Consider the following 27896-nt stretch of genomic DNA (forward strand, 5'->3'; position numbering starts at 1 on the left):
TATGGATTCCTATGTAGCATACCTTCTATGTAGAGTGTCCATTGGCTTGCTGCTTTTTTTCTTATTAAAACATGACTACCACTTGCTGACTTTTGTATTGTTTTTTTTGTAAAAATAGTGTGTGTTAAATCTTTAAATAAAAAATAGTGAATATAAACCCGACTTCTAATTCTAACAGATTTTGAAAAGCTTGGTGACAAAGACTCTGGTTGATTTTTTTTACTCACCCAGATTTTCATAACCCAAAATAGTCAAATCTGGCTAATTCTGCAGTCATGTGGGAGTTTTTGTGATTTTTTTTTAAATATCCAATGAACTGAAAAAAAGTATGGAGTAATGGATATCATTGCATGAACTATCTCAATGCAGAAAAACACAACTGTACAGTGTATTTTTCACCACTTTCAGATTCTTTTCTCACTCCTCAGCAAATTTGGTCTCGTCTCTTCCTGTGGGTCGACAGCAGTGAGACACAAGTGACCATGAAGCAACATAATTTCCCAGTATTTCATTGCACTCAGCTGTAAGCTGACAGGGACAAGGCAGAAGTAACCAATTAAATTGTTTATTTCTTGGGAGAATGTAGTAACTATGGCAACATTGAATAGTGCAAAGCAGAGTAATTACAGCATGAAATATACAATATCAGATATAGAATTAATTCTCAGGTTCACTATTTATTTATTTATTTTACTCACTTATATAGCACCATTAATTCCACAGTGCTTTACAGACATTATGGGCATTGTCCCCATCAGGGATCACAATCTAGATTCCCTATCAGTATGTCTTTGGAGTGTGAAAGGAAACTGCAGAACCCGGAGGAAACCCACGCAAACACAGGTAGAACATACACACTCCTTGCAGATGTTGTCCTTGGTGGGATTTGAACCCAGGACCTCAGCGCTGCAAGGCTGCCCTATATACTATAACTATTATAATACTCTCTTGTTATATAACCTTAGAACTTCCTAACAGGGGTAGTTATTCCAGTACTATGAGAGTCACTACTGTTTTTTTCTCTAGCACAGGCCCTAGCGGAGGTCTCTTGTTTTTCCCACTAGGCCACAAGTCCTTCTGACAAAGTCTAGCAAGGCTCGCTGGGACTCTTTTGCATTGACAGGCGCCGTCCTGTCTGTTGTACTATCCCAGACGAACCCCTCGGATAGTACAACAGTCAGGACCGTACCATACCATATGTCAGTGCTGGAAGCAACGGCCTGGCTCACTTACGCATTCTGTTCACCACCGCAGGCATCCACCTCAGAGTGGAGTTTCCCAATGTATCTTCAGTGCTTGACCAATGACTGATGTCTCTCTTACCGGTGGGATAAGGCCCAGGCCTCAGCTCTTGATCGTCTGGATTCCGGAACTTGCCTGGTGCCATCTTAATTCTGCTTCCAGATGTGCCAGAACCCGCTGATTCAAGCTTCCTGTCACAGCCTAACACCCCAGCCTCAGTGTCTTCCTTGACAAACGTCCTTACAGTCCCTCTTGTTGGCACCAAATTGCCTCCCGTCTTGGCGCGCTGGCCTCTTTTACCAGATAACTGCGCCATCAAGGTTACCTGGCCCGGTGCTAATCTCGTCCCTCCTGAAACTCTCCCTCTTCCAGTGGGTTCTACAGGGTCCCGTTTGGACAGTAGATGCAGTCCTCATACACAAATGTCGCACAGCACTGGGGATTCTTATCCTTTACGTCACACCCTCTTACACAGCATCTCCTAATTCCTCATCTTTGGTGTACCTTCACTGACCTGCAGAGAAAATAGTTACTCCATCTTTCTATATCTGCAGTACATCTGGGTTGTCTTCTCCCTTATCCCCTCTTGTTATATTTACTTCATGTTCCTGTGCCCATTTGAAAAGATGGTACTGCCAGTAAGGAGATGAAGTATTTTACAATACTTTGAATTCAGTTTGTTCTGTATAACTCAATGTCTCCATCAGATACACATTGTCATGCAAGGTGAGGGAAAGACTAAGTGCACAATGATGGGAAGAGGGGGAAACACACCCTGACTCCCCTAATGTCCCTAAATAGGTTCCACACCTATCGCCGAGCAGGAAACCTAATCCCTGACTGCCCCTAGCGATAAGCCCTAGGTAGGGAGGGGAAGGGGTGAGCACTAGTTAGCCCCCACTGCAACTAAAGACAAACACGTAAGCAGACAAGGGAAACACTTAGCTTGAGAAGACACCAGAGAGATGACGCCAACAATCCTCCAGTAGAACTCCAAGAAGACACTAGCTGACTACTAGTACTTCAAGCCTGGACAGAGGAACAAAGAGCTATCACCGCCGACTCTCTGGAGAGACTGAAGGTATTTAAACATCCAGCAAGGGTGTGTCAATTAGCAGCAGAAGGTTGAGGTCACTGCTAGATCCTAGAGGGAGAAGTATATCACTACACTACAGAGATGAAAAGAAGGTCAAGAAGGTACCTGCAGAGCCAAGCACAATGACCTTCTACAGCTGGATTCAGAATGACTGTCTGTCACAACTGACACACATCTGAATCTTGTTTTTTGGTGATTCAGATAAAAACCTTGAGCAGAGACAGGAACACACTGCAGTATGAACAGCCTCCTACACTTTACTCCTTCTTCTTATTGGCACTACATGTGAACAGTAAGTAATATGGAGTTGTGCAGCTGTCATCTATCTACTTACCTATCTATCTACTTATCTATCTACGTTACGTGTCCTGTGATTTAAGTAGAAGCGTAATATAATGTACTTGGAAATGGAATGCATTACAGTAATATATATTTATTTAACATCAGACTATTTTGGGATAATGTGTTCCATTGACATTTTGTTTTAAGATGAATAATTGAAGTTATAACTGTGAGCAAGAACTACATTTATCTTTATGTGTGTGGGTGGTAATCTTTGCTTAAAAATTAGATTTAATTTTGTGAATGCTTTTACGTGTTTGGCTAGAGGTGGTGGAAAAGCTGCATTTCATCTGAATTGAAGTTTGATTCTGCGGATACACTGCTATATGCTGTAACTGTTTGCTTGGTCATTTTTATTTTAGGAATGAATTATTACTTTATTGTCAAGATGAGATGAAAGCAGTGAAGCTAAACAATATCAGTAGAGAACATGAAGAGTGTGATCAGCTCACCTATCCACAAGTGAATAGGGATCCCAAATCCAAAGGAAAGACAATCCACAAATAGAGGGTTGATCCAGCACTTCAGATAAAAGACAAAATTTTATTCCTTCATTAAAAACATGTCAATAGAGAGTCCACATCATATATTATTTAAGAAATATCAGTGTTGTACATTGTCACAAATCATATTGGTATTCTACAAAAATTACAATTCCTGAAGGAATCATCATAACTAGTGTTGAGCATTCCGATACTGAAATATCGGGTATCGGCCGATATTCGCGGTATCGGAATTCCGATACTTAATTCCGATACTTTTACAATATCGAATACCGGAATCGGAAGTTCCCATAATGCCTGCGCTCTGCCGTTTCTCTGAAGGGTGACAAGCTGGATGGCAGCGCTCAGCTGCGATCCAGCCTGTCATCAGAATGCCATCCCAGCGTGGGAGAATTCTCCTTATTGTATAAAAGCCGGCGCGCGGTAAAAAGCCGCCGGCTTTTAAACAATCACACAACCCCATACTGCTTCCCCGCAGCCTCCCACCCCGATCCTCCGCTCCCCTCGCCACCTCCCATTCCGATCATAAGTTAGGACCGGGCGGGGAGCGCAGCACCAAGGAGCGGGGAGCGAAGGACCTGGGCGGGGAAGCCGGCAGTGAAAAGACTTCACCGCCGGCTTTCCCGTTCTGTGCTGCTCTTTCCCGCCGGTTATTTCAAATTAACAGCTGCAGTATCAGGTGATGCCGATCTGCTGTTCATTTGAAGTCGCCGCGGTGCCCTCAGAGGGTTCATGTGAGTTCATGCTTGACTGCATTGCATGAACTCACATGAACTTTCCCACGGTCGCACAGGTCAGCCTCACCTCCCAGACCCGTCATGATTGGTGTGTGCGCGGTGTCTGTGCGGTGTCTGCGGGTGTGTGCGGTGTCTGTGCGATGTCTGCGGGTGTGTGCGGTGTCTGTGAGATGTGTGCGGGTGTGTGCGTGCAGGCAGACATAGGCCGATGTGACACTACTACTCCCATCGGCCTATATCTGTCCCCGTCCACTCGTGCCAGCAGGATCAGCTTGATGGGAGCAGTAGTTCCCATCAGCCTGATCCTGCTATTTAAATTGCCCTACTGTGTCCCCAATAAATTTTAAATACATGTCATTGGTGGCCAGTGGTTGCCTAGAATAAATTAGTTCATACATTACCTGTCCCCGCCGATCGCCACCTAAAATAAAGTAAAAAATAAAAAACTACACCTATACTCGCCTAGACACCTAATTCCCCGAAGCCATCGATCTCCTGTAATAAAATATAAAATAATAAACCACAACCTTATCCTTACCCCTCCGTAGTAGTCCACGAGTGTCCCACGAAGATCTCCAGTTCAGAGCAGCCACATAGAATGTGACCGCTCTGAACCGCTGCCGCCGCTAGAATGACGGGGCCGTAAAGCAGCCCCGTCATTGCATAAGCGGGTTCACCGGAGTTCAGGCAGCGCTGCTCCGGTCAACTCCTTTACGGCCCTGCTGTATCGTGAGAAATTCCCACGGTACAGCAGTGCCGTAAAGGAGGTCTCCGGAGCTGCGCTGCCTGAATGCACTCCGGTGACCTCAGTCAGTGGCTCCCGCTGCCGGGAGCGGACGTGTTCCCGGCAGCGTGAGCTTATAGCAGCCATGCACAGCTGTCACCATCTCCAGATGTGACAGCTGTGCATGGGAGATCAGCGCAGGAACGTGGACAGGTAACTATTTTTTTTTAGTAAACTAAGAATTTAATAAAATTGTGTGTTTTATTTCAAATAAATAATTTTTTTCTCGGTGTAGTGTGTTTTTTCTTTTTAACACTTTGTAGGTTAGTAATGGGGGTGTCTTATAGACGCCCATCATTACTAACCTGGGCTTCATGGCAGCTGGCGCTGACATGAACCCCAGCCCTATTCCCCCCTGCCACCGCACCAGGGCAGCGTGGAAGAGCGAGGCTAAGTGCCAGAATTGGCGCATCCTATGGATGCGCCATTTCTGGGGCGGCTGACGGCTGGTGTTTCTAACCTGCGAGGGGGCCAATATTTATGGCACCCTTCCTGGGCTATTAATATCAGCCCCCAGCTGTCTGCCTAGCCTTTGCTAGCTATTAAAATAGGGGGGACCCCACGTCATTTTTTTGGGGGGGTTCCCCATTTTAATAGCTAGTAAAGGCTAGGTATTCAGCTGGGGGCTGATATTAGTAGTCTGGGAAGCTCCGTGGGTATTACCCCCTTCCCAGGCTTCAAACATCTTCCCCAGCCGTCTGCTTAACCTCCGCTAGAGACTAAAATTATGGGGGATCCCACGCCAATTTTTTTTTTAAATAAATCCTTTATTTTAACACTAAATGACATTTGAGGAGTTAATAAAGATGCAGTCCCTAAATTATTATTTATTTTTTAATTAATTTTTCCCAAAAATTTTGACGTGGGCTTTGCTATATTTTTGTATGCCAGCCAGGTACAGCATCCAGCTTCTATGAACGCGCCATTTTCCGGGGTGGCTGCGGACTGCAATTTGCAGTGGGGGGGGGGGCCCAGAAAGCTTGGGTCTCCCTGCGCTGCAGATTCCAGCCCCCAGCTGCCTAGTTGTACCTGGCTGGACACAAAAATAGGGCGAAGCTCCACGTATTTTTTTTTTAAATTATTTCTTGAAATTCATGAAATAATAAAGAAAAAAAGGGCTTCCCTATATTGTTGTGTCCGGCCAGGTACAAATAGGCAGCTGGTGGTTGGGGGCAGCCCGTTCCTGCCTGCTGTACCTGGCTGGACACAAATATAGTGCAAAGCCCCACGTCAATTTTTTTTTAATTATTTCAAGAAATTCATGAAATAATTAAAAAAAAAATTGATGTGGGGCTGCGTCCTATATTTGTGTCCAGCCAGGTACAGCAGGCAGGAACGGGCTGCCCCCAACCACCAGCTGCCTATTTGTACCTGGCCGGACACAACAATATAGGGAAGCCCTTTTTTAAAAAAATTATTTCATGAAATAATTAAAAAAAAATTGACGTGGCGCTTCGCACTATATTTGGGTCCAGCCAGGTACAGCAGGCAGGAACGGGCTGCCCCCAACCACGAGCTGCCTATTTGTACCTGGCCGGACACAACAATATAGGGAAGCCCTTTTTTTCTTAATTATTTCATGAATTTCATGAAATAATTAAAAAAAAAAAATACGTGGGGCTTCGCCCTATTTTTGTGTCCAGCCAGGTACAGCAGGCAGGAACGGGCTGCCCCCAACCACCAGCTGCCTATTTGTACCTGGCCGAACACAACAATATAGGGAAGCCCTTTTTTTCTTAATTATTTCATGAATTTCATGAAATAATTAAAAAAAAAAATATGTGGGGCTTCGCCCTATTTTTGTGTCCAGCCAGGTACAACTAGGCAGCTGGGGGCTGGAATCTGCAGCGCAGGGAGGCCCAAGCTTTCTGGGCCCCACCCGCTGCAAATTGCAGTCCACAGCCGCCCCGGAAAATGGCGCGTTCATAGAAGCGCCATCTTCTGGCGCTGTACCCAACTCATCCAGGGCCCTGGTGCGGTGGCTCACTGGGTAATAAAGGTGTTAAGGCCAGCTTGGCATTATCAGCTGGCCCTAAGCCCGAAATTCATGGGGTCACGCCAATATTAGACATGACCACCATGAATTTCTATTAAAGTATTTAAAAAAAACACAACACCCAGAATAAAGTCCTTTAATTGAAATAAAGACACAATTCTTTATTGTTCTAAATTAAACTATACTTACCATCACGCCCATTCCAGCTGAAGCCAACGATATCCTGCAATAAAAGAAAAATAATAAACCAACCTCATCCTTACCTTTCCATGGTTCCCACGACAGCTTCAGCTCTGCTACATCGAGATGACAGGCTGGACCGCAGCAGAACGCTGCCATCCAGCCTGTCATCCCGCAGACACTGAGAAGCGCAGGCATGCTTGCGCTCCTCAGTGTCTCTCTGTGACGGCATAAAGATGAGCCGAGTTCATGTCCAATGAACTCCGCTCACCTCATGCACGTCACTGACAGCGTGGGAAAATTCTCCTGCACTCAGCGCTTCAGCGTGAGAATTCTCCCACGCTGTCAGTGACGTGCATGAGGTGAGCCGAGTTCATTGTCGGCTCATCTGGATGCCGTCACAGAGAGACACTGAGGAGCGCAAGCATGCCTGCGCTTCTCAGTGTCTGCGGGATGACAGGCTGGATGGCAGCGTTCTGCTGCGGTCCAGCCTGTCATCTCGATGTAGCAGAGCTGAAGCTGTCGTGGGATCCATGGGAAGGTAAGGATGAGGTTGCTTTATTATTTTTCTTTTATTGCAGGAGATCGTTGGCTTCAGCTGGAATGGGCGTGACGGTAAGTATGGTTTAATTTAGAACAATAAAGAATTGTGTGTTTATTTCAATTAAAGGACTTTATTCTGGGTGTTTGTGTTTTTTTTTTAACTTTCACTATGGGGTTAGTAATGGGGGTGTCTTATAGACGCCTCTCCATTACTAACCTGGGCTTGATGTCAGCTGGCATTATAAGCTGACATCAACCCCAGCCCTATTACCCCACTGCCACCGCTACAGGGCAGTGGGAAGAGCGAGGCTAAGTGCCAGAATTGGCGCATCCTATGGATGCGCCATTTCTGGGGCGGCTGACGGCTGGTGTTTCTAGCCTGGGAGGGGGCCAATATTCATGGCTCCCTTCCTGGGCTATTAATATCAGCCCCGAGCTGTCTGCCTAGCCTTTGCTAGCTATTAAAATAGGGGGGACCCCACGTCATTTTTTTGGGGGGGGTTCCCCATTTTAATAGCTAGTAAAGGCTAGGTATTCAGCTGGGGGCTGATATTAGTAGCCTGGGAAGCTCCGTGGGTATTACCCCCTTCCCAGGCTTCAAACATCTGCCCCAGCTGTCTGCTTAACCTCCGCTAGAGACTAAAATTAAGGGGATCCCCACGCCAATTTTTTTTAAAATAAATCCTTTATTTTAACACTAAATGACAAGTACAGTAATCAACACTATCACTGTACTTCATATATATGTGACTGACATGTTTCTATCTATCTAATCTATGTATGATTCTCTATTCCTTCTATTCTAAATTGTCAGGTACAGATGCTGAATTGCCGGCCGGCTTTCTTAAAGAGACGGTGCATGAAAACACTATTATTTTTTTATATAAATCCTTTACACTAAATGACAAGTACAGTAACCAACACTGTCACTGTACTTCATATATATGTGACTGACATGTTTCTATCTATCTAATCTATGTGTGAAGCTTTATTCTGTCTGTTATAAATTGTCGGGTACAGATGCTAAATTGCCGGCCGGCTTTTTTAAAGAGACGGTGCATGAAAACACTATTATTTTTTTAAATAAATCCTTTACACTAAATGACAAGTACAGTAAGCAACACTGTCACTGTACTTCATATATATGTGACTGACATGTTTCTATCTATCTAATCTATGTGTGAAGCTCTATTCTTTCTGTTCTAAATTGTCAGGTACCGGTGTATGCGCTGATGAATTGCCGGCTTTTCGCATACATTCTACATTATTCTTAGTTGTTTTACTTCATGTAGAATTAACCTACAAGGAAAGAAAGGGTTTATTTTCATTCCGATATTAGTGTCCCATTGACTTGCATTGGTTTCCGATATCGGAATCATAGAATCATAGAATCATAGAATCATAGAATGGTAGAGTTGGAAGGGACCTCCTGGGTCATCTGGTCCAACCCCCTGCTCAAAGCAGGATTCACTAGATCATCTCAGACAGATGTCTGTCCAGCCTCTGTTTGAAGACGTCCATTGAAGGGGAACTCACCACCTCTCGTGGCAGCCTGTTCCACTCATTAATCACCCTAACTGTCAAAAAGTTTTTTCTAATATCTAATCTGTGTCTCCTCCCATTTAGTTTCATCCCATTGCTTCTAGTCTTTCCTTGTGCAAATGAGAATAAAGATGATCCTTCTACAATGTGACAGCCCTTGACATATTTGTAGACAGCTATTAAGTCTCCTCTCAGTCTTCTTTTTCGTAAGCTAAACATTCCCAAATCCTGCAACCGTTCCTCATAGGACATGGTTTGCAGACCAGTCACCATTCTGGTCGGCGATATCCGATACTTTTTGAGTATCGGTCCGATCCAATCTGATACGATATTTCCTGATATCGGAAGGTATCGCTCAACACTAATCATAACACCTAAAACCATTTAAAATGGTCATTTTGGTCAGTGAAAGATAAATGCTTTGGTATCTTTATATCTATTATCTGTTTTCTTTTTTTCAGAGAAATCACGCTTTTCACAACATGCAAATGAGGTGCTACGTGCTTTGTTACATGCAGAGCACTTAATGAAATTCTAGCTCTTGAGGTTTTTTTCTATAGCAACCAACCACATCACAGCTTTCATTTTATATTTTGCTCTTGGAAAATTAAAGTTGTGATGACAGTTTTACTGTTAAACAGAATCTGTCACTAAGGTCAACCCCCCTAAACTGCATCTATGGGCATGCAAGACTTTGAAAAGTAAATCCATTGACACTTTTAAAGTCAATCTATTGCTGAATTTCCAAGTAATTAGCGTTTTAGCTCAAGTTAGGCATTAAGTGCTCTGGGTGTGACAGAACACTTAACAAGTCTCTGCCTCCCAAGGTTGTTTCCCCACCCAGCACCAGTCTCTTTAACTTTATTGACAGCTCACTGGCTGATTTCCTTGCTTAGCTCCTTATGTCACATAGTGAGCTATCAATCAGTTGTAGTAGTGCCAAGTCTCCAATAGAACGTACATTGCTCCTACTATGGTATTCCTATACTGAGATTTGCAGCACCCCATATGCTAACTTGTCCATATAACAGTGTCATCCACAATGTTCCTACAACAATGTCAGCCACAATGTCCTCATAACAGTGGCAGCCATAATTCCCCATTACAGCCCTTATAACCGTGACAGCTACAGCACCTCATACCTTCTATAGTGCTCCCATAACAGCGACAGCCATGAGTACATCATCCCTTTAGTTTCTATTCACATTAGTGCCAGTCATAGTCTCCTCATTAATACCAGTAACAATGTGCCCTCATACAGTGGGGAAAAGAAGTATTTGATACACCGCCAATTTTGCAAGTTTTCCCACCTACAAAGAATGGAGAGATCAGTAATTTTTATCGTAGGTACACTTCAACTGTGAGAGACAGAATCTAAAAAAAATCCAGAAAATCACATTCTATGTACCTTACATAATTAATTTGCATTTTATTGCATGAAAAAAGTATTTGATGCAATAGGAAAACAGAACTTAATATTTGGTACAGAAACCTTTGTTTGCTACTACAGAGGTCAATCATTTCCTGTAGTTCTTGACCAAGTTTGCACACACAGCAGCAGGTATTTTAGCCCACTCCTCCATATAGATATTCTCCAGATCTTTCAGGTTTTGGGGCTGTCACTGGGCAACATTGAGTTTCAGCTCCCTAGTGGCTAGGCTATTCCAGGACCTTGAAATGCTTCTTATGGAGCCACTCCTTAGTTGCCCTTGCTGTGTGTTTTGGGTCATTGTCATGCCAGAAGACCCAGCCATGACTCATTTTCAATGCTCTTACTGAGAGAAGGAGGTTGTTGGCCAAAATCTCACGATACATGACCCCATCTATCCTCCCTTTAATACAGTGCAGTTGTCCTGTCCTCTTTGCAGAAAAGCACAACCAAAGAATGATGTTTCCCCCACCATGCTTCATGGTTGGGTTGGTGTTCTTGGGGTTGTACTCATCCTTCTTCTTCCTCCAAACACGGCGAGTGGAATGGATACCAAAAAGTTCTATTTTGGTCTCATCTGACCACATGACCTTCTCCGATGCCTCCTCTGGATCATCTACATGGTCATTGGCAAACTTTAAATGGGCCTGGACATGGGTTAGCATGAGCAGGGGGACCTTGAAGGGGAAACGCGGGTAGAGGGTGCTACATGTGACGTTCAGTAAGTGGGTAAGGTATACACGTTATTGCTTGGTTTATCATTAAGTTGGGATTCATTGGGCATGCAGTACTTTCTATTGGGCATGTTGCAATAGCCTTAGGCTGGATATTCTTGCACGCAGCACTTTTGTAGTGGGCATGTCGCAATAACCTGTGGCCAGAGTCTCTAGCACACTATTGAGGGATACCCTTTATTCATACTGTCTTTTTGCAGTTTACAGTACAGACCAAAAGTTTGGACACACCTTCTCATTTAAAGATTTTTCATGACTTTGAAAATTGTACATTCACACTGAAGGCATCAAAACTATGAATTAACACATGTGGAATTATATACTTAACAAAAAAGTGTGAAGCAACTGAAAATATGTCTTATATTCTAGGTTCTTCAAATTTGTCTTTCATGTTGTTTTTAATGAAATGTTACAATAAAGTTTGATATTGATTCAATAATTATGGTTGATGGAGGTCGTGTTCTTGTTTAGGATTACATGTTATTTCGACCTACCATTGTTATTGTTGTGGCCGAGTTGGCTCAGAGGGTAGTAGTAGTCAGAGCTTCTCTTCTTCCCGTAGATGTAGTGAGGAACTGCATCACTCCACTGTGATTACAAGCACAAAGGCCCCTCATCACATCCCATCATCTCATCATTATAACCGCATTTATATCTTCTTAGTGTTAGTCATTCGACATGCTAGAGCTTTATTTGTGTTGCTTCTTTGCAAATCCCCTTAGTAAATCTATATTTATTTGCTCTCTTTGTTTTTTAAGCACTAAAAGAAACAGGATTCTTAACGACTTAGACAAAGTCATCATTTATTTTATCTCCTGTGTGAGTTAATATCCTGTGGTGGGTTGCTGAGATATGATAACATCTTAAAAACGCAATCAATAAACAGCAAGCAGCTTAAAATGGATTTGCCGAACAATCTATGTGAACCAGATATTGAAGTTGTATCCACAGTGGACCTTGGGAATTTTACCATATATTTAGATTCTAACAATCTTGACAAACTATAAAAAGAATGATTTTTTTTTTTGCGATTATATTTTAGAACTAATGTTATTCTTTGTGTTTTTACACTGAGGCACAGATTTCCACAGGTAGATTCACAGCTCATTATGGCTTCCTTTCTCATCTAAATGGAAAAACATCTTAGACTTGAAAATGAAACAAGCTGGATTTTCTTGAGAGCTCTTGCGTTTATAAATTGATGATATTCAGAGCTCAAAGAAAGGAATATACACTGTCATGATTAGCTGCCCACCTCAGAATATTTAGGAAAAATGATACACTGGAATGAAATATCAATGTGCACAGAATGAAGTAACGTGTCATTTATGTATTTAGAAAAGAGGAGGAGAACAATGAGTAAAAGCTAAAAACATATAATTTTATTAGTTCATTTCATTAAAAAATTACACGAATATTTAAGATCATTCAATGTTTGAGATGTGGAGATGAGTAACCCAGTGCAAGGCTGGAACACCCGGTCACAGTACACACGCATAGGTTAATTAAATCAGCTGCATGAACTAAACATGCTAGTAAGCTAAATAATAAGCAGTAATATGCCAAATATGATATACCAAAAAATTAGTAATCACATAAGTACTTCATGCAGCAATGCTTTTGCTAATATTAAAAGATGACACACAGCTATAGATGGGAAGCCCATACAGTAGTCATAATGGTGATACATATCACTAGAGCATAAGTATAAAACAGAGGGCTCCATCCATAGTTAATAGAAGTCAGCTCAAAAGCAAAAATCACTCATACCCATGCTTGCAGAGATCTGCGCCGGGTCCCCAGCCAAGCCCCAGCCCCAAACACATGCTTTCGCCGTCTGGCTTCCTCAGGGGGCGTGGTCAGACACATATCCATCCTGTGTTTATAACTACAAGGACCTTCCGTCCACATGTTCAAATTGAGCCAATAGCGTTAAAGTAGGCGGCGCATGCGCCCCCGAACTGTCGTGTCTTCGGAAGCCCCGCCCCCCGTGAATCACTCGAGCAGTCACGTGGCTCGGCCGGCGCCAGGCACGAGCCACGGAGTGCAGGAGAGATCAAAGATAGGGAGCGGGGCGCCGCAAAACAGGGCAGAGGGGGCGCATGCGCACCATACGCAGCACAGCACATCCGCCAGCAGTCTCAGATGTATACAGGTGGTACCCCCATACATGGACCAGTGCTGCAATAAATGCAAGAGAGAAGGTTACCCAACCTAGAAATAATTATATAAGAAAAAGAGCAATTGTGCCTGAAAGTGACTGCCAGTCAGAATGTATACGTATATACATCCAGAGTAGCAGATCCAAGTCTAAAGTGCAGATGTGCAATACACTTCACCAATGAGAATACAAAGTACAGGTAAATAGTCAGCATGGACACATCACAAAGATTTACAATTCCTACAGACAGCATATATGGTATGTATTATAAAACGCTTCATATCCACTTCATACTTCATTTTGAATTTCATTAGTGCTGAATTTGCAGAGGTTGATGGTCCATGCCAGTAATTCCCAAAGGAGTGAAGTCCTCACATTATACAGCTCAGGAAAAACCAATCCCAGAGGGTAACATCCTCCAAATGCATAGTTAAAATGCATCATGGCAGAAGAAGAGAGGAAAGAAGAAAGGGTCATATGAGACCCTAATCCTTGCAGACTGTAAGCATTAATTTGAGAAAACGAAATTAGTAACAGAATAGACCAAATACAATAGTAATGTTAAAGACGAATAAAAGCGACACAAGATAAATATAGCCACGGGTTTTTAATATATTTATCTTGTGTCATTTTTATTCAAAATGAAGTATGAAGTGGATATGAAGCGTTTTATAATACATACCATATATGCTGTCTGTAGGAATTGTACATCTTTGTGATGTGTCCATGCTGACTATTTACCTGTACTTTGTATTCTCATTGGTGAAGTGTATTGCACATCTGCACTTTAGACTTGGATCTGCTACTCTGGATGTATATACGTATACATTCTGACTGGCAGTCACTTTCAGGCACAATTGCTCTTTTTCTTATATAATTATTTCTAGGTTGGGTAACCTTCTCTCTTGCATTTATTGCAGCACTGGTCCATGTATGGGGGTACCACCTGTATACATCTGAGACTGCTGGCGGATGTGCTGTGCTGCGTATGGTGCGCATGCGCCCCCTTTGCCCTGTTTTGCGGAGCCCCGCTCCCTATCTTTGATCTCTCCTGCACTCCGTGGCTCGTGCCTGGCGCCGGCCGAGCCACGTGACTGCTCGAGTGATTGACGCGGGGCGGGGCTTCCGAAGACACGACAGTTCGGGGGCGCATGTGCTGCCTACTTTAACGCTATTGGCTCAATTTGAACATGTGGACGGATGGTCCTTGTAGTTATAAACACAGGATGGATATGTGTCTGACCACGCCCCCTGAGGAAGACAGACGGTGAAAGCATGTGTTTGGGGCTGGGGCTTGGCTGGGGACCCGGCGCAGATCTCTGCAAGCATGGGTATGAGTGATTTTTGCTTTTGAGCTGACTTCTATTAACTATGGATGGAGCCCCCTCTTTTATACTTATGCTCTAGCGATATGTATCACCATTATGACTACTGTATGGGCTTCCCATCTATAGCTGTGTGTCATCTTTTGATATTAGCAAAAGCATTGCTGCATGAAGTACTTATGTGATTACTAATTTTTTGGTATACCATATTTGGCATATTACTGCTTATTATTTAGCTTACTAGCATGTTTAGTTCATGCAGCTGATTTAATTAACCTATGCGTGTGTACTGTGACCGGGTGATCCAGCCTTGCACTGGGTTACTCATCTCCACATCTCAAACATTGAATGATCTTAAATATTCGTGTAATTTTTTAATGAAATGAACTAATAAAATTATATGTTTTTAGCTTTTACTCAGTGTTCTCCTCCTCTTTTCAAAGTTTATATGAGTTGTATAGCTTCAATGTGGGGCACTTGCCCGGTCTAACAAAATGAAACTAGGGATGTACTGTTGGAACATTTGTATATATACATTTATGTATTTAGTGGCAGATATCAATATCACAGAGTAGGTTTAAATCCCACTCACTTCTAATATACGCCTGCTGTCTCCTGGCGTCTGATGGAGCTTCTAACCTATTTGCTTAGAGTTAAAGCTTTTATCATTTGTAAATCAAGTTGGAAAATATATAAATTTGTTTTTAAAATAAAATAAATCAAAATGTCAATCTATTTCTGAGCATCCAGAAAATGCACCTGAAAAGGTAAAAGTCTTAAAAAAGAACTAGCTGGTTACAGAGTGAGTTTTACTAGTACAGGTTAGTAAAATTACAGAGATACCAAACTTGTACATTTATTTTAAACTCGGAAATTAAAAGAAGCCCCATCCCCACTTATGTACCTTTGTGATATTTACATTGATGAGGAGTCTTTTATACAGGTGACTATGTAAGACAGCTGTCTTTAATGCAGGTAACGAGTTGATTAGGAGCATCTAACTGGTCTGTAGGAGCCAGAACTCATAATGGTTTGTAGGGGGATCAAATACTTATTTCTCTCAGCAAAATGCAAATCAATTTATCTAATTTATACAATGTGATTTTCTTGATTTTTTGGGATATTCCATCTCTCAATGTTAAAATTAACCTACCCTTAAAATTATAGACTGTTCATGTCTTTGTCAGTGGGCAAAATTTACAAAAACAGCAAGCAATCAAATACTTATTTCCCCCACTGTATAATGTATTGGTATTTTTTTTATTTCCATTAGTAACTTATGATTAGTGCTAGTTATGATTATCTGCTATCTTATTGCTATTAGTGCTACAGTTAGGTCCATATATATTTGGACAGAGACAACATTTTTCTAATTTTGGTTCTAGACATTACCACAATGAATTTTAAACGAAACAATTCAGATGCAGTTGAAGTTCAGACTTTCAGCTTTCATTTGAGGGTATCCACATTAAAATTGGATGAAGGGTTTAGGAGTTTCAGCTCCTTAACATGTGCCACCCTGTTTTTAAAGGGACCAAAAGTAATTGGACAGATTAAATTATTGTAAATAAAATGTTCATTTCTAGTACTTGGTTGAAAACCCTTTGTTGGCAATGACTGCCTGAAGTCTTGAACTCATGGACATCACCAGACGCTGTGTTTCCTACTTTTTGATGCTCTGCCAGGCCTTCACTGCAGTGGTTTTCAGGTGCTGTTTGTTTGTGGGCCTTTCTGTCTGAAGTTTAGTCTTTAACAAGTAAAATGCATGCTCAATTGGGTTGAGATCAGGTGACTGACTAGGCCATTCAAGAATATTCCACTTCTTTGCTTTAATATACTCCTGGGTTGCTTTGGCTTTATGTTTTGGGTCATTGTCCATCTGTAGTATGAAACGACGACCAATCAGTTTGGCTGCATTTGGCTGGATCTGAGCACACAGTATGGCTCTGAATACATCAGAATTCATTCGGCTGCTTCTGTCCTGTGTCACATCATCAATAAACACTAGTGACCCAGTACCACTGGCAGCCATGCATGCCCAAGCCATCACACTGCCTCCGCCGTGTTTTACAGATGATGTGGTATGCTTTGGATCATGAGCTGTACCACACCTTTGCCATACTTTTCTCTTTGCATCATTCTGGTAGAGATTGATCTTGGTTTCATCTGTCCAAAGAATGTTCTTCCAGAACTGTGCTGGCTTTTTTAGATGTTTTTTAGAAAAGTCCAGTCTAGCCTTTTTATTCTTGATGCTTATGAGTGGCTTGCACCATGCAGTGAACCCTCTGTATTTACTTTCATGCAGTCTTCTCTTTATGGTAGATTTGGATATTGATACGCCTACCTCCTGGAGAGTGTTGTTCACTTGGTTGGCTGTGGTGAAGGGGTTTCTCTTCACCATGGAGATTATTCTGCGATCATCCACCACTGTTGTCTTCCGTGGGCGCCCAGGTCTTTTTGCATTGATGAGTTCACCAGTGCTTTCTTTCTTTCTCAGGATGTACCAAACTGTCGATTTTGCCACTCCTAATATTGTAGCAATTTCTCAGATGGTTTTTTTTCTGTTTTTGCAGCTTAAGGATGGCTTGTTTCACCTGCATGGAGAGCTCCTTTGACCGCATGTTTACTTCACAGCAAAACCTTCCAAATGCAAGCACCACACCTCAAATCAACTCCAGGCCTTTTATCTGCTTAATTGAGAATGACATAACGAAGGGATTGCCCACACCTGTCCATGAAATAGCCTTGGAGTCAATTGTCCAATTACTTTTGGTCCCTTTAAAAACAGGGTGACACATGTTAAGGAGCTGAAACTCCTAAACCCTTCATCCAATTTTAATGTGGATACCCTCAAATGAAAGCTGAAAGTCTGAACTTCAACTGCATCTGAATTGTTTTGTTTAAAATTCATTGTGGTAATGTCTAGAACCAAAATTAGAAAAATGTTGTTTCTGTCCAAATATATATGGACCTAACTGTAAAAATGACTTTGAGTGTCTCCTACTAATCAGCCATATCCCATAATTCTCACACTTACTGTATAGTAACAATTTTGGCAAATGTTCTGAAACAGCCCTACTCATAGTACCGATGTGCTTGACACTATATATAAGAGACGGCAATCATCTGTGAGTAGTCTTGAGCGATACCTTCCGATATCAGGAAATATCGTATCGGATTGGATCGGGCCGATACCCAAAAAGTATCGGATATCGCCGATTCCGATACCGGAAACCAATGCAAGTCAATGGGACACAAATATCGGAATGAAAATAAACCCTTTCTTTCCTTGTAGGTTAATTCTACATGAAGTAAAACAACTAAGAATAATGTAGAATGACATGAAAAGCCGGCAATTCATCAGCGGCATACACCGGTACCCGACAATTTACAACAGAAAGAATAGAGCTTCACACATAGATTAGATAGATAGAAACATGTCAGTCACATATATATGAAGTACAGTGACAGTGTTGCTTACTGTACTTGTCATTTAGTGTAAAGGATTTAATAAAAAAAATATTAGTGTTTTCGTGCACCGTCTCTTTAAAAAAGCCGGCCGGCAATTCAGCATCTGTACCCGACAATTTATAACAGACAGAATAGAGCTTCACACATAGATTAGATAGATAGAAACATGTCAGCCACATATATAAGAAGTACAGTGACAGTGTTGCTTACTGTACTTGTCATTTAGTGTAAAGGATTTATTTAAAAAAATAATAGTGTTTTCATGCACCGTCTCTTTAAGAAAGCCGGCCAGCAATTCAGCATCTGTACCCGACAATTTAGAATAGAAGGAATAGAGAATCATACATAGATTAGGTAGATAGAAACATGTCAGCCACATATATACGAAGTACAGTGACAGTGTTGATTACTGTACTTGTCATTTAGTGTTAAAATAAAGGATTTATTTAAAAAAAAATTGGCGTGGGGTTCCCCTTAATTTTAGGCTCTAGCGGAGGTTAAGCAGACAGCTGGGGCAAATGTTTGAAGCCTGGGAAGGGGGTAATACCCACGGAGCTTCCCAGGCTACTAATATCAGCCCCCAGCTGAATACCTAGCCTTTACTAGCTATTAAAATGGGGGAACCCCCCCAAAAAAATAACGTGGGGTCCCCCCTAATTTAATAGCTAGCACAGGCTAGGCAGACAGCTGAGGGCTGATATTAATAGCCCAGGAAGGGTGCCATGAATATTGGCCCCCTCCCAGGCTAGAAACACCAGCCGTCAGCCGCCCCAGAAATGGCGCATCCATAGGATGCGCCAATTCTGGCACTTAGCCTCGCTCTTCCACGCTGCCCTGGTGCGGTGGCAGGGGGGTAATAGGGTTGGGGTTGATGTCAGCTTATAATGCCAGCTGACATCAAGCCCAGGTTAGTAATGGAGAGGCGTCTATAAGACACCCCCATTACTAACCCCATAGTCAAAGTTAAAAGAAAACACAAACACCCAGAATAAAGTCCTTTAATTGAAATAAAGACACAATTCTTTATTGTTCTAAATTAAACCATACTTACCATCACGCCCATTCCAGCTGAAGCCAACGATCTCCTGCAATAAAAGTAAAATAATAAAGCAACCTCATCCTTACCTTTCCATGGTTCCCACGACAGCTTCAGCTCTGCTACATCGAGATGACAGGCTGGACCGCAGCAGAACGCTGCCATCCAGCCTGTCATCCCGCAGACACTGAGAAGCGCAGGCATGCTTGCGCTCCTCAGTGTCTCTCTGTGACGTCATCCAGATGAGCCGAGCTCATGTCCAATGAACTCAGCTCACCTCATGCACGTCACTGACAGCGTGGGAAAATTCTCCTGCACTCAGCGCTTCAGCGTGAGAATTCTCCCACGCTGTCAGTGACATACATGAGGTGAGGTCATGTCCAATGAACTCCGCTCACCTCATACACGTCACTGACAGTGTGGGAAAATTCTCACGCTGAAGTGCTGAGTGCAGGAGAATTTTCCCACGCTGTCAGTGACGTACATGAGGTGAGCTGAGTTCATTGGACATGACCTCGGCTCATCTGGATGCCGTCACAGCCAGACACTGAGGAGTGGAAGTATGCCTGCGCTTCTCAGTGTCTGCGGGATGACAGGATGGATGGCAGCGTTCTGCTGCGGTCCAGCCTGTCATCTCGATGTAGCAGAGCTGAAGCTGTCGTGGGAGCCATGGAAAGGTAAGGATGATGTTGCTTTATTATTTTACTTTTATTGCAGGAGATCGTTGGCTTCAGCTGGAATGGGCGTGATGGTAAGTATGGTTTAATTTAGAACAATAAAGAATTGTGTGTTTATTTCAATTAAAGGACTTTTTTCTGGGTGTTGTGTTTTTTTAAATACTTTACTAGAAATTCATGGTGGTCATGTCTAATATTGGCGTGACCCCATGAATTTCGGGCTTAGGGCCAGCTGATAATGCCAAGCTGGCCTTAACCCCTTTATTACCCAGTGAGCCACCGCACCAGGGCCCTGGATGAGTTGGGTACAGCGCCAGAAGATGGCGCTTCTATGAACGCGCCATTTTCCGGGGCGGCTGCGGACTGCAATTTGCAGCGGGGGTGGCCCAGAAAGCTTGGGTCTCCCTGCGCTGCGGATTCCAGCCCCCAGCTGCCTAGTTGTATCTGGCTGGGCACAAAAATAGGGCGAAGCCCCACGCATTTTTTTTTTAAATTATTTCATGAAATTCATGGAATAATTAAGAAAAAAAGGGCTTCCCTATATTGTTGTGTCCAACCAGGTACAAATAGGCAGCTGGTGGTTGAGGGCAGCCCATTCCTGCCTGCTGTACCTGGCTGGACACAAATATAGTGCGAAGCCCCACGTCAATTTTTTTTTAATTATTTCATGAAATAATTTTTTTAAAAAAGTGCTTCCCTATATTGTTGTGTCCGGCCAGGTACAAATAGGCAGCTGGTGGTTGGGGGCAGCCTGTTCCTGCCTGCTGTACCTGGCTGGACACAAATATAGGGCGAAGCCCCACGTCAATTTTTTTTTAAATAAATCCTTTATTTTAACACTAAATGACATTTGAGGAGTTAATAAAGATGCAGTCCCTAAATTATTATTTATTTTTTAATTAATTTTTCCCAAAACTTTTGACGTGGGCTTCGCCATATTTTTGTATGCCAGCCAGGTACAGCATCCAGCTTCTATGAACGCGCCATTTTCCGGGGTGGCTGCGGACTGCAATTTTCAGCGGGGGGGGGGGGCAGAAAGCTTGGGCCTCCCTGCGCTGCAGATTCCATCCCCCAGCTGCCTAGTTGTACCTGGCTGGACACAAAAATAGGGAGAAGCTTCACGTATTTTTTTTTTTAAATTATTTCATGAAATTCATGAAATAATTAAGAAAAAAAAGGGCTTCCCTATATTGTTGTGTCCAACCAGGTGCAAATAGGCAGCTGGTGGTTGGGGGCAGCCCGTTCCTGCCTGCTGTACCTGGCTGGACACAAATATAGTGCGAAGCCCCACGTCAATTTTTTTTAAATCATTTCAGGAAATTCATGAAATAATTAAAAAAAATTGATGTGGGGCTTCGCCCTATATTTGTGTCCAGTCGGGTACAGCAGGCAGGAACGGGCTGCCCCCAACCACCAGCTGCCTATTTGTACCTAGCCGGACACAACAATATAGGGAAGCCCTTTTTTTCTTAATTATTCCATGAATTTCATGAATTTAAAAAAATAAAACGTGGAGCTTCGCCCTATTTTTGTGTCCAGCCAGGTACAACTAGGCAGCTGGGGGCTGGAATCTGCAGCGCAGGGAGGCCCAAGCTTTCTGGGCCCCACCCGCTGCAAATTGCAGTCCGCAGCCGCCCCGGAAAATGGCGCGTTCATAGAAGCGCCATCTTCTGGCGCTGTACCCAACTCATCCAGGGCCCTAGTGCGGTGGCTCACTGGGTAATAAAGGGGTTAAGGCCAGCTTGGCATTATCAGCTGGCCCTAAGCCCGAAATTCATGGGGTCACGCCAATATTAGACATGACCACCATGAATTTCTAGTAAAGTATTTAAAAAAAACACAAACACCCAGAAAAAAGTCCTTTAATTGAAATAAACACACAATTCTTTATTGTTCTAAATTAAACCATACTTACCATCACGCCCATTCCAGCTGAAGCCAACGATCTCCTGCAATAAAAGAAAATTAATAAAGCAACCTCATCCTTACCTTTCCATGGCTCCCACGACGGCTCCAGCTCTGCTACATCGAGATGACAGGCTGGACCGCAGCAGAACGCTGCCATCCAGCCTGTCATCCCGCAGACACTGAGAAGCGCAGGCATACTTCCACTCCTCAGTGTCTGGCTGTGACGGCATCCAGATGAGCCGACAATGAACTCGGCTCACCTCATGTACGTCACTGACAGCGTGGGAGAATTCTCCTGCACTCAGCGCTTCAGCGTGAGAATTTTCCCACGCTGTCAGTGACGTGCATGAGGTGAGGTCATGTCCAATGAACTCGGCGCACCTCATGCACGTCACTGACAGCGTGGGAAAATTCTCACGCTGAAGCGCTGAGTGCAGGAGAATTTTCCCACGCTGTCAGTGACGTGCATGAGGTGAGCTGAGTTCATTGGACATGACCTCGGCTCATCTGGATGCCGTCACAGCGAGACACTGAGGAGCGCAAGCATGCCTGCGCTTCTCAGTGTCTGCGGGATGACAGGCTGGATGGCAGCGTTCTGCTGCGGTCCAGCCTGTCATCTCGATGTAGCAGAGCTGAAGCTGTCCTGGGAACCATGGAAAGGTAAGGATGAGGTTGCTTTATTATTTTACTTTTATTGCAGGAGATCGTTGGCTTCAGCTGGAATGGGCGTGACTGTAAGTATGGTTTAATTTAGAACAATAAAGAATTGTGTCTTTATTTCAATTAAAGGACTTTTTTCTGGGTGTTTGTGTTTTTTTTAAATACTTTACTAGAAATTCATGGTGGTCATGTCTAATATTGGCGTGACCCCATGAATTTCGGGCTTAGGGCCAGCTGATAATGCCAAGCTGGCCTTAACCCCTTTATTACCCAGTGAGCCACCGCACCAGGGCCCTGGATGAGTTGGGTACAGCGCCAGAAGATGGCGCTTCTATGAACGCGCCATTTTCCGGGGCGGCTGCGGACTGCAATTTGCAGCGGGTGGGGCCCAGAAAGCTTGGGCCTCCCTGCGCTGCGGATTCCAGCCCCCAGCTGCCTTGTTGTACCTGGCTGGACACAAAAATAGGGCGAAGCCCCACGTATTTTTTTTTTTAATTATTTCATGAAATTCATGGAATAATTAAGAAAAAAAGGGCTTTCCTATATTGTTGTGTCCGGCTAGGTACAAATAGGCAGCTGGTGGTTGGGGGCAGCCCGTTCCTGCCTGCTGTACCTGACTGGACACAAATATAGGGCGAAGCCCCACATAATTTTTTTTTAATTATTTCATGAATTTCCTGAAATAATTAAAAAAAAATTGACGTGGGGCTTTGCACTATATTTGGGTCCAGCCAGGTACAGCAGGCAGGAACGGGCTGCCCCCAACCACCAGCTGCCTATTTGTACCTGGTTGGACACAACAATATAGGGAAGCCCTTTTTTTCTTAATTATTCCATGAATTTCATGAAATAATTAAAAAAAAAAAAACGTGGAGCTTCTCCCTATTTTTGTGTCCAGCCAGGTACAACTAGGCAGCTGGGGGATGGAATCTGCAGCGCAGGGAGGCCCAAGCTTTCTGCCCCCCGCTGAAAATTGCAGTCCGCAGCCGCCCCGGAAAATGGCACGTTCATAGAAGCTGGATGCTGTACCTGGCTGGCATACAAAAATATGGCGAAGCCCACGTCAAAAGTTTTGGGAAAAATTAATTAAAAAATAAATAATAATTTAGGGACTGCATCTTTATTAACTCCTCAAATGTCATTTAGTGTTAAAATAATGGATTTATTTAAAAAAAAAATGGCGTGGGATCCCCCATAATTTTAGTCTCTAGCGGAGGTTAAGCAGACGGCTGGGGCAGATGTTTGAAGCCTGGGAAGGGGGTAAAACCCACGGAGCTTCCCAGGCTACTAATATCAGCCCCCAGCTGAATACCTAGCCTTTACTAGCTATTAAAATGGGGGACCCCCCAAAAAAAAATGACGTGGGGTCCCCCCTATTTTAATAGCTAGCAAAGGCTAGGCAGACAGCTGGGGGCTGATATTAATAGCCCAGGAAGGGTGCCATGAATATTGGCCCCCTCCCAGGCTAGAAACACCAGTCGTCAGCCGCCCCAGAAATGGCGCATCCATAGGATGCGCCAACTCTGGCACTTAGCCTCGCTCTTCCACGCTGCCCTGGTGCGGTGGCAGGGGGTAATAGTGGTGGGGTTCATGTCAGCACCAGCTGCCATGAAGCCCAGGTTAGTAATGATGGGCGTCTATAAGACACCCCCATTACTAACCTACAAAGTGTTAAAAAGAAAAAACACACTACACCAAGAAAAAAATAATTTATTTGAAATAAAACACACAATTTTATTTAATTCTTAGTTTACTAAAAATAATAGTTACCTGTCCACGTTCCTGCGCTGATCTCCCATGCACAGCTGTCACATCTGGAGATGGTGACAGCTGTGCATGGCTGCTGTAAGCTCACGCTGCCGGGAACACGTCCGCTCCCGGCAGCGGGAGCCACTGACTGAGGTCACCAGAGTGCATTCAGGCAGCGCAGCTCCGGAGACCTCCTTTACGGCACTGCTGTACCGTGGGAATTTCTCACGATACAGCAGGGCCGTAAAGGAGCTAACCGGAGCAGCGCTGCCTGAACTCCGGTGAACCCTTACGGCCCCGTCATTCTAGCGGCGGCAGCGGTTCAGAGCGGTCACATTCTATGTGGCTGCTCTGAACTGGAGATCTTCGTGGGACACTCGTGGACTGCTACGGAGGGGTAAGGATAAGGTTGTGGTTTATTATTTTATATTTTATTACAGGAGATCGATGGCTTCGGGGAATTAGGTGTCTTGGTGAGTATAGGTGTAGTTTTTTATTTTTTACTTTATTTTAGGTGGCGATCGGCGGGGACAGGTAATGTATGAACTAATTTCTTTTAGGTAACCACTGGCCACCAATGACATGTATTTAACATTTATTGGGGACACAGTAGGGCAATTTAAATAGCAGGATCAGTCTGATGGGAACTACTGCTCCCATCGAGCTGATCCTGCTGGCAGGAGTGGACGGGGGACAGACATAGGCCGATGGGAGTAGTAGTGTCACATCGGCCTATGTCTGCCTGCACGCACACACCCGCACACACACCGCACACACCCGCACACATCGCACAGACACCGCGCACACCCGCACAAACATCGCGCACACACCCCGCACACACACCCCGCACACACACTAATCATGACGGTCTGATCGTCTGGGAGGTGAGGCTGACCTGTGCGGCCGTGGGAAAGTTCATGTGAGTTCATGCAGTCAAGCATGAACTCACATGAACCCTCTGAGGGCAACGCGGCGACTTCAAATGAACAGCTGATCGGCATCAGCTGATACCTCAGCTGTTCATTTGAAATAATCGGCGGGAAAGCGCAGCACAGAACGGGAAAGCCGGCGGTGAAGTCTTTTCACTGCCGGCTTCCCCGCCCGGGTCCTTCACTCCCCGCTCCTTGGAGCTGCGCTCCCCGCCCGGTCCTAACTTACGATCGGGATGGGAGGTGGCGAGGGGAGCGGAGGATCGGGGTGGGAGGCTGCGGGGAAGCAGTATGGGGCTGTGTGATTGTTTAAAAGCCGGCGGCTTTATACCGCCCGCCGGCTTTTAAACAATCAGGAGAATTCTCCCCCGCTGGGATGGCATTCTGATGACAGGCTGGATCGCGCTGCCATCCAACTTGTCATCCTTCACAGACACTGCAGAGCGCAGGCATTATGGGAACTTCCGATTCCGGTATTCGATATTGTAAAAGTATCGGAATTAAGTATCGGAATTCCGATACCGCGAATATCGGCCGATACCCGATATTACAGTATCGGAATGCTCAACACTATCTGTGAGCTAAAGTTTTCAGGAGAATTCACAATGACCAAACAGCGCTGACAATGCCGCATTGTGGCTATAAGTTTTATTAAACATTTTTCCCAGGAGTAATGACCGATCATTTTAAGAAAAGATGCACTAAGATTTTATTTCTTTAGGGGAATACAAGTATTTGTTTTGTCAACAAAATTACCAACAGGTTAAAACCTTAAAAATAAACCAATATCCCAGAATCCTTTTTAATGCAATTAAACTGGTTAAAAAAAGAAAGATAAAATATCAACAAGTTAATTTCTCATTTAACAAATGTTATATATTTTATTGTGGAAAACTGGGAAAAATACATTATAAAACAGGCTTTAAACTGTTTATACAAAATAAAATGGCAGACGCAACACCCCCTTCTATTTCTGAAGGCGAGAGACTAAAAATCCAGTAAGAGTATTATGCAGTCATCTCAATTTAGAAAGTCATTGTACATTATGCAACCGGAATACAGTATGTTACATTTTAAATATATTTGTGAAAGTTAAAAAGTGTGTAAGAATATTTCAGATCTGTCAAGGGGACCAACCAGGGGATCACACAGATCTCACCTCTGCCACCAATTTGTCAGGGAACAACACTCTGCTGCCTCCAATCGTCAGGATAATTACACAATTGACTGACGAATTATGGACGAGGCCGCAGTTGTTTTCACTACTAGGCCAGTTATTGGAGAACTGACAGTGAACGTCTAGTATATACACATCCGATTCCAATGCATAGAATATATATATATACACACCATTATGGTCACTGCCAACTCCACAATAACAAAAAGGAACTAGCCGCCACCACCAATTGTTTATACAGGCTGATTGGACAGCCGTTACACATAGCGTATTGCTTCAGGGGTGCAGTTTATAGAGCAAGAGGTCTGAGGCTATTACAATTATAGATTTATTCCAAAAAGTAGGCAGGGTTTATAAAAATATACAAAGATGTTACAAAATAGACAAAACAATACACTATAAACAATTGCATAAAATAAAAAACACATTTAATGGCCTTAGGATATAATTCTTGAAAGAGTAGTTTGGATGATGGGAATTGTATGTAGGCATAAAATACATCAGGCTGGAGACACACAAGCAGTTTTTGTGATAATTTGTAATGCAATTTGAGGTGCTGTATTTTTTAGCCAGAAGTGTATCTAGCAAACAAGTCCTCTGGTGTAATGCTGTAACACTTCATACAGTATAGGCCTGAAGAGAGATAGTCTTCAAATCAACCCAAAACTCTCTCAGCTGCAATTCCTGGAATGTAAAATTTCTCCAGAAATACAATTCTCCATTCAGCCAGCCTGTATATAACAACATGGCTCTGAAGCCCAGTAAACATAACTTTGTGCGGCAGTCATTTGCAGCTTCCATAGCAAAGAATAAATGCAACACTGCCCAAGAAAGCTGAGGGATAGCCTGGAGAAGCTTGAGTCACTTGCCAGTATATGGACAGTTATATCACTGGATCCCCAAGGCAACTTATAGGGCAGAGAATGTTCTCTTCATGTGCCCAAGCACTGCCTCTTTCAGAAGGATCAGGTCACCTCCTCTTGGCGAAGTCCTGGTTCTCTGCTTGCTTGTAGGATGCTTATCTGCCATGCTTCCAAAGTGCAGCCAGATCCTGGCTACAGTTTACAGTTTACAGTTACACCCACATAAAACAATGTAGAAGAGCACCAAAATCTCCATCTTTACCAACTGTGAGGAGTGAGATGAGGGCAGATTGCTGGATAATCTCTACGGCAAGCTGGTGGCATCTTTCCTTTATTTTGTTATTGTATTTCTGCCATACAGCATAGACCACCAGGTCTTCCGAAGAAAATGTGAGTAGTCATTGTTCATCATCTCCCATCGATTCATATGTCAGGCAGGTTTCTGGCCCTTACCAATAGAGATGAGCTTTGTTCGACTCGAACTGTTCGCCAATCTCAAATTCGAGCTGTTTTGGGCGGTGTTCGAGCCATTCGACGAACCCGAACGATTTGCAAAAAATCCGGCTGTTCGAGGTTATGTTCGATAACTGTTCGTGCACCAAAATCGTAACTGGATTTTTTCACAGTAATACTGTTAATCAATGTTAATAGACAGTTTCAGTGTAGAGTGGGCGGGGGGAGTTGCAGGGGATGGATCTCTTCAGAAATAATGCCGATCACCATTTTTTTTTTCTTTCCCTCATTTACAGTGGGGAGGTGCAGTCTGTCAGCCTATCAGCAGCGCACACACGCAACGAAGTGCTTTTTTTTCA

Source organism: Phyllobates terribilis, unplaced genomic scaffold (assembly GCF_046119375.1).
Source record: "Phyllobates terribilis strain yellow unplaced genomic scaffold, ASM4611937v1 Scaffold_2__4_contigs__length_985480577, whole genome shotgun sequence".
Lineage (NCBI taxonomy): Eukaryota > Metazoa > Chordata > Amphibia > Anura > Dendrobatidae > Phyllobates > Phyllobates terribilis.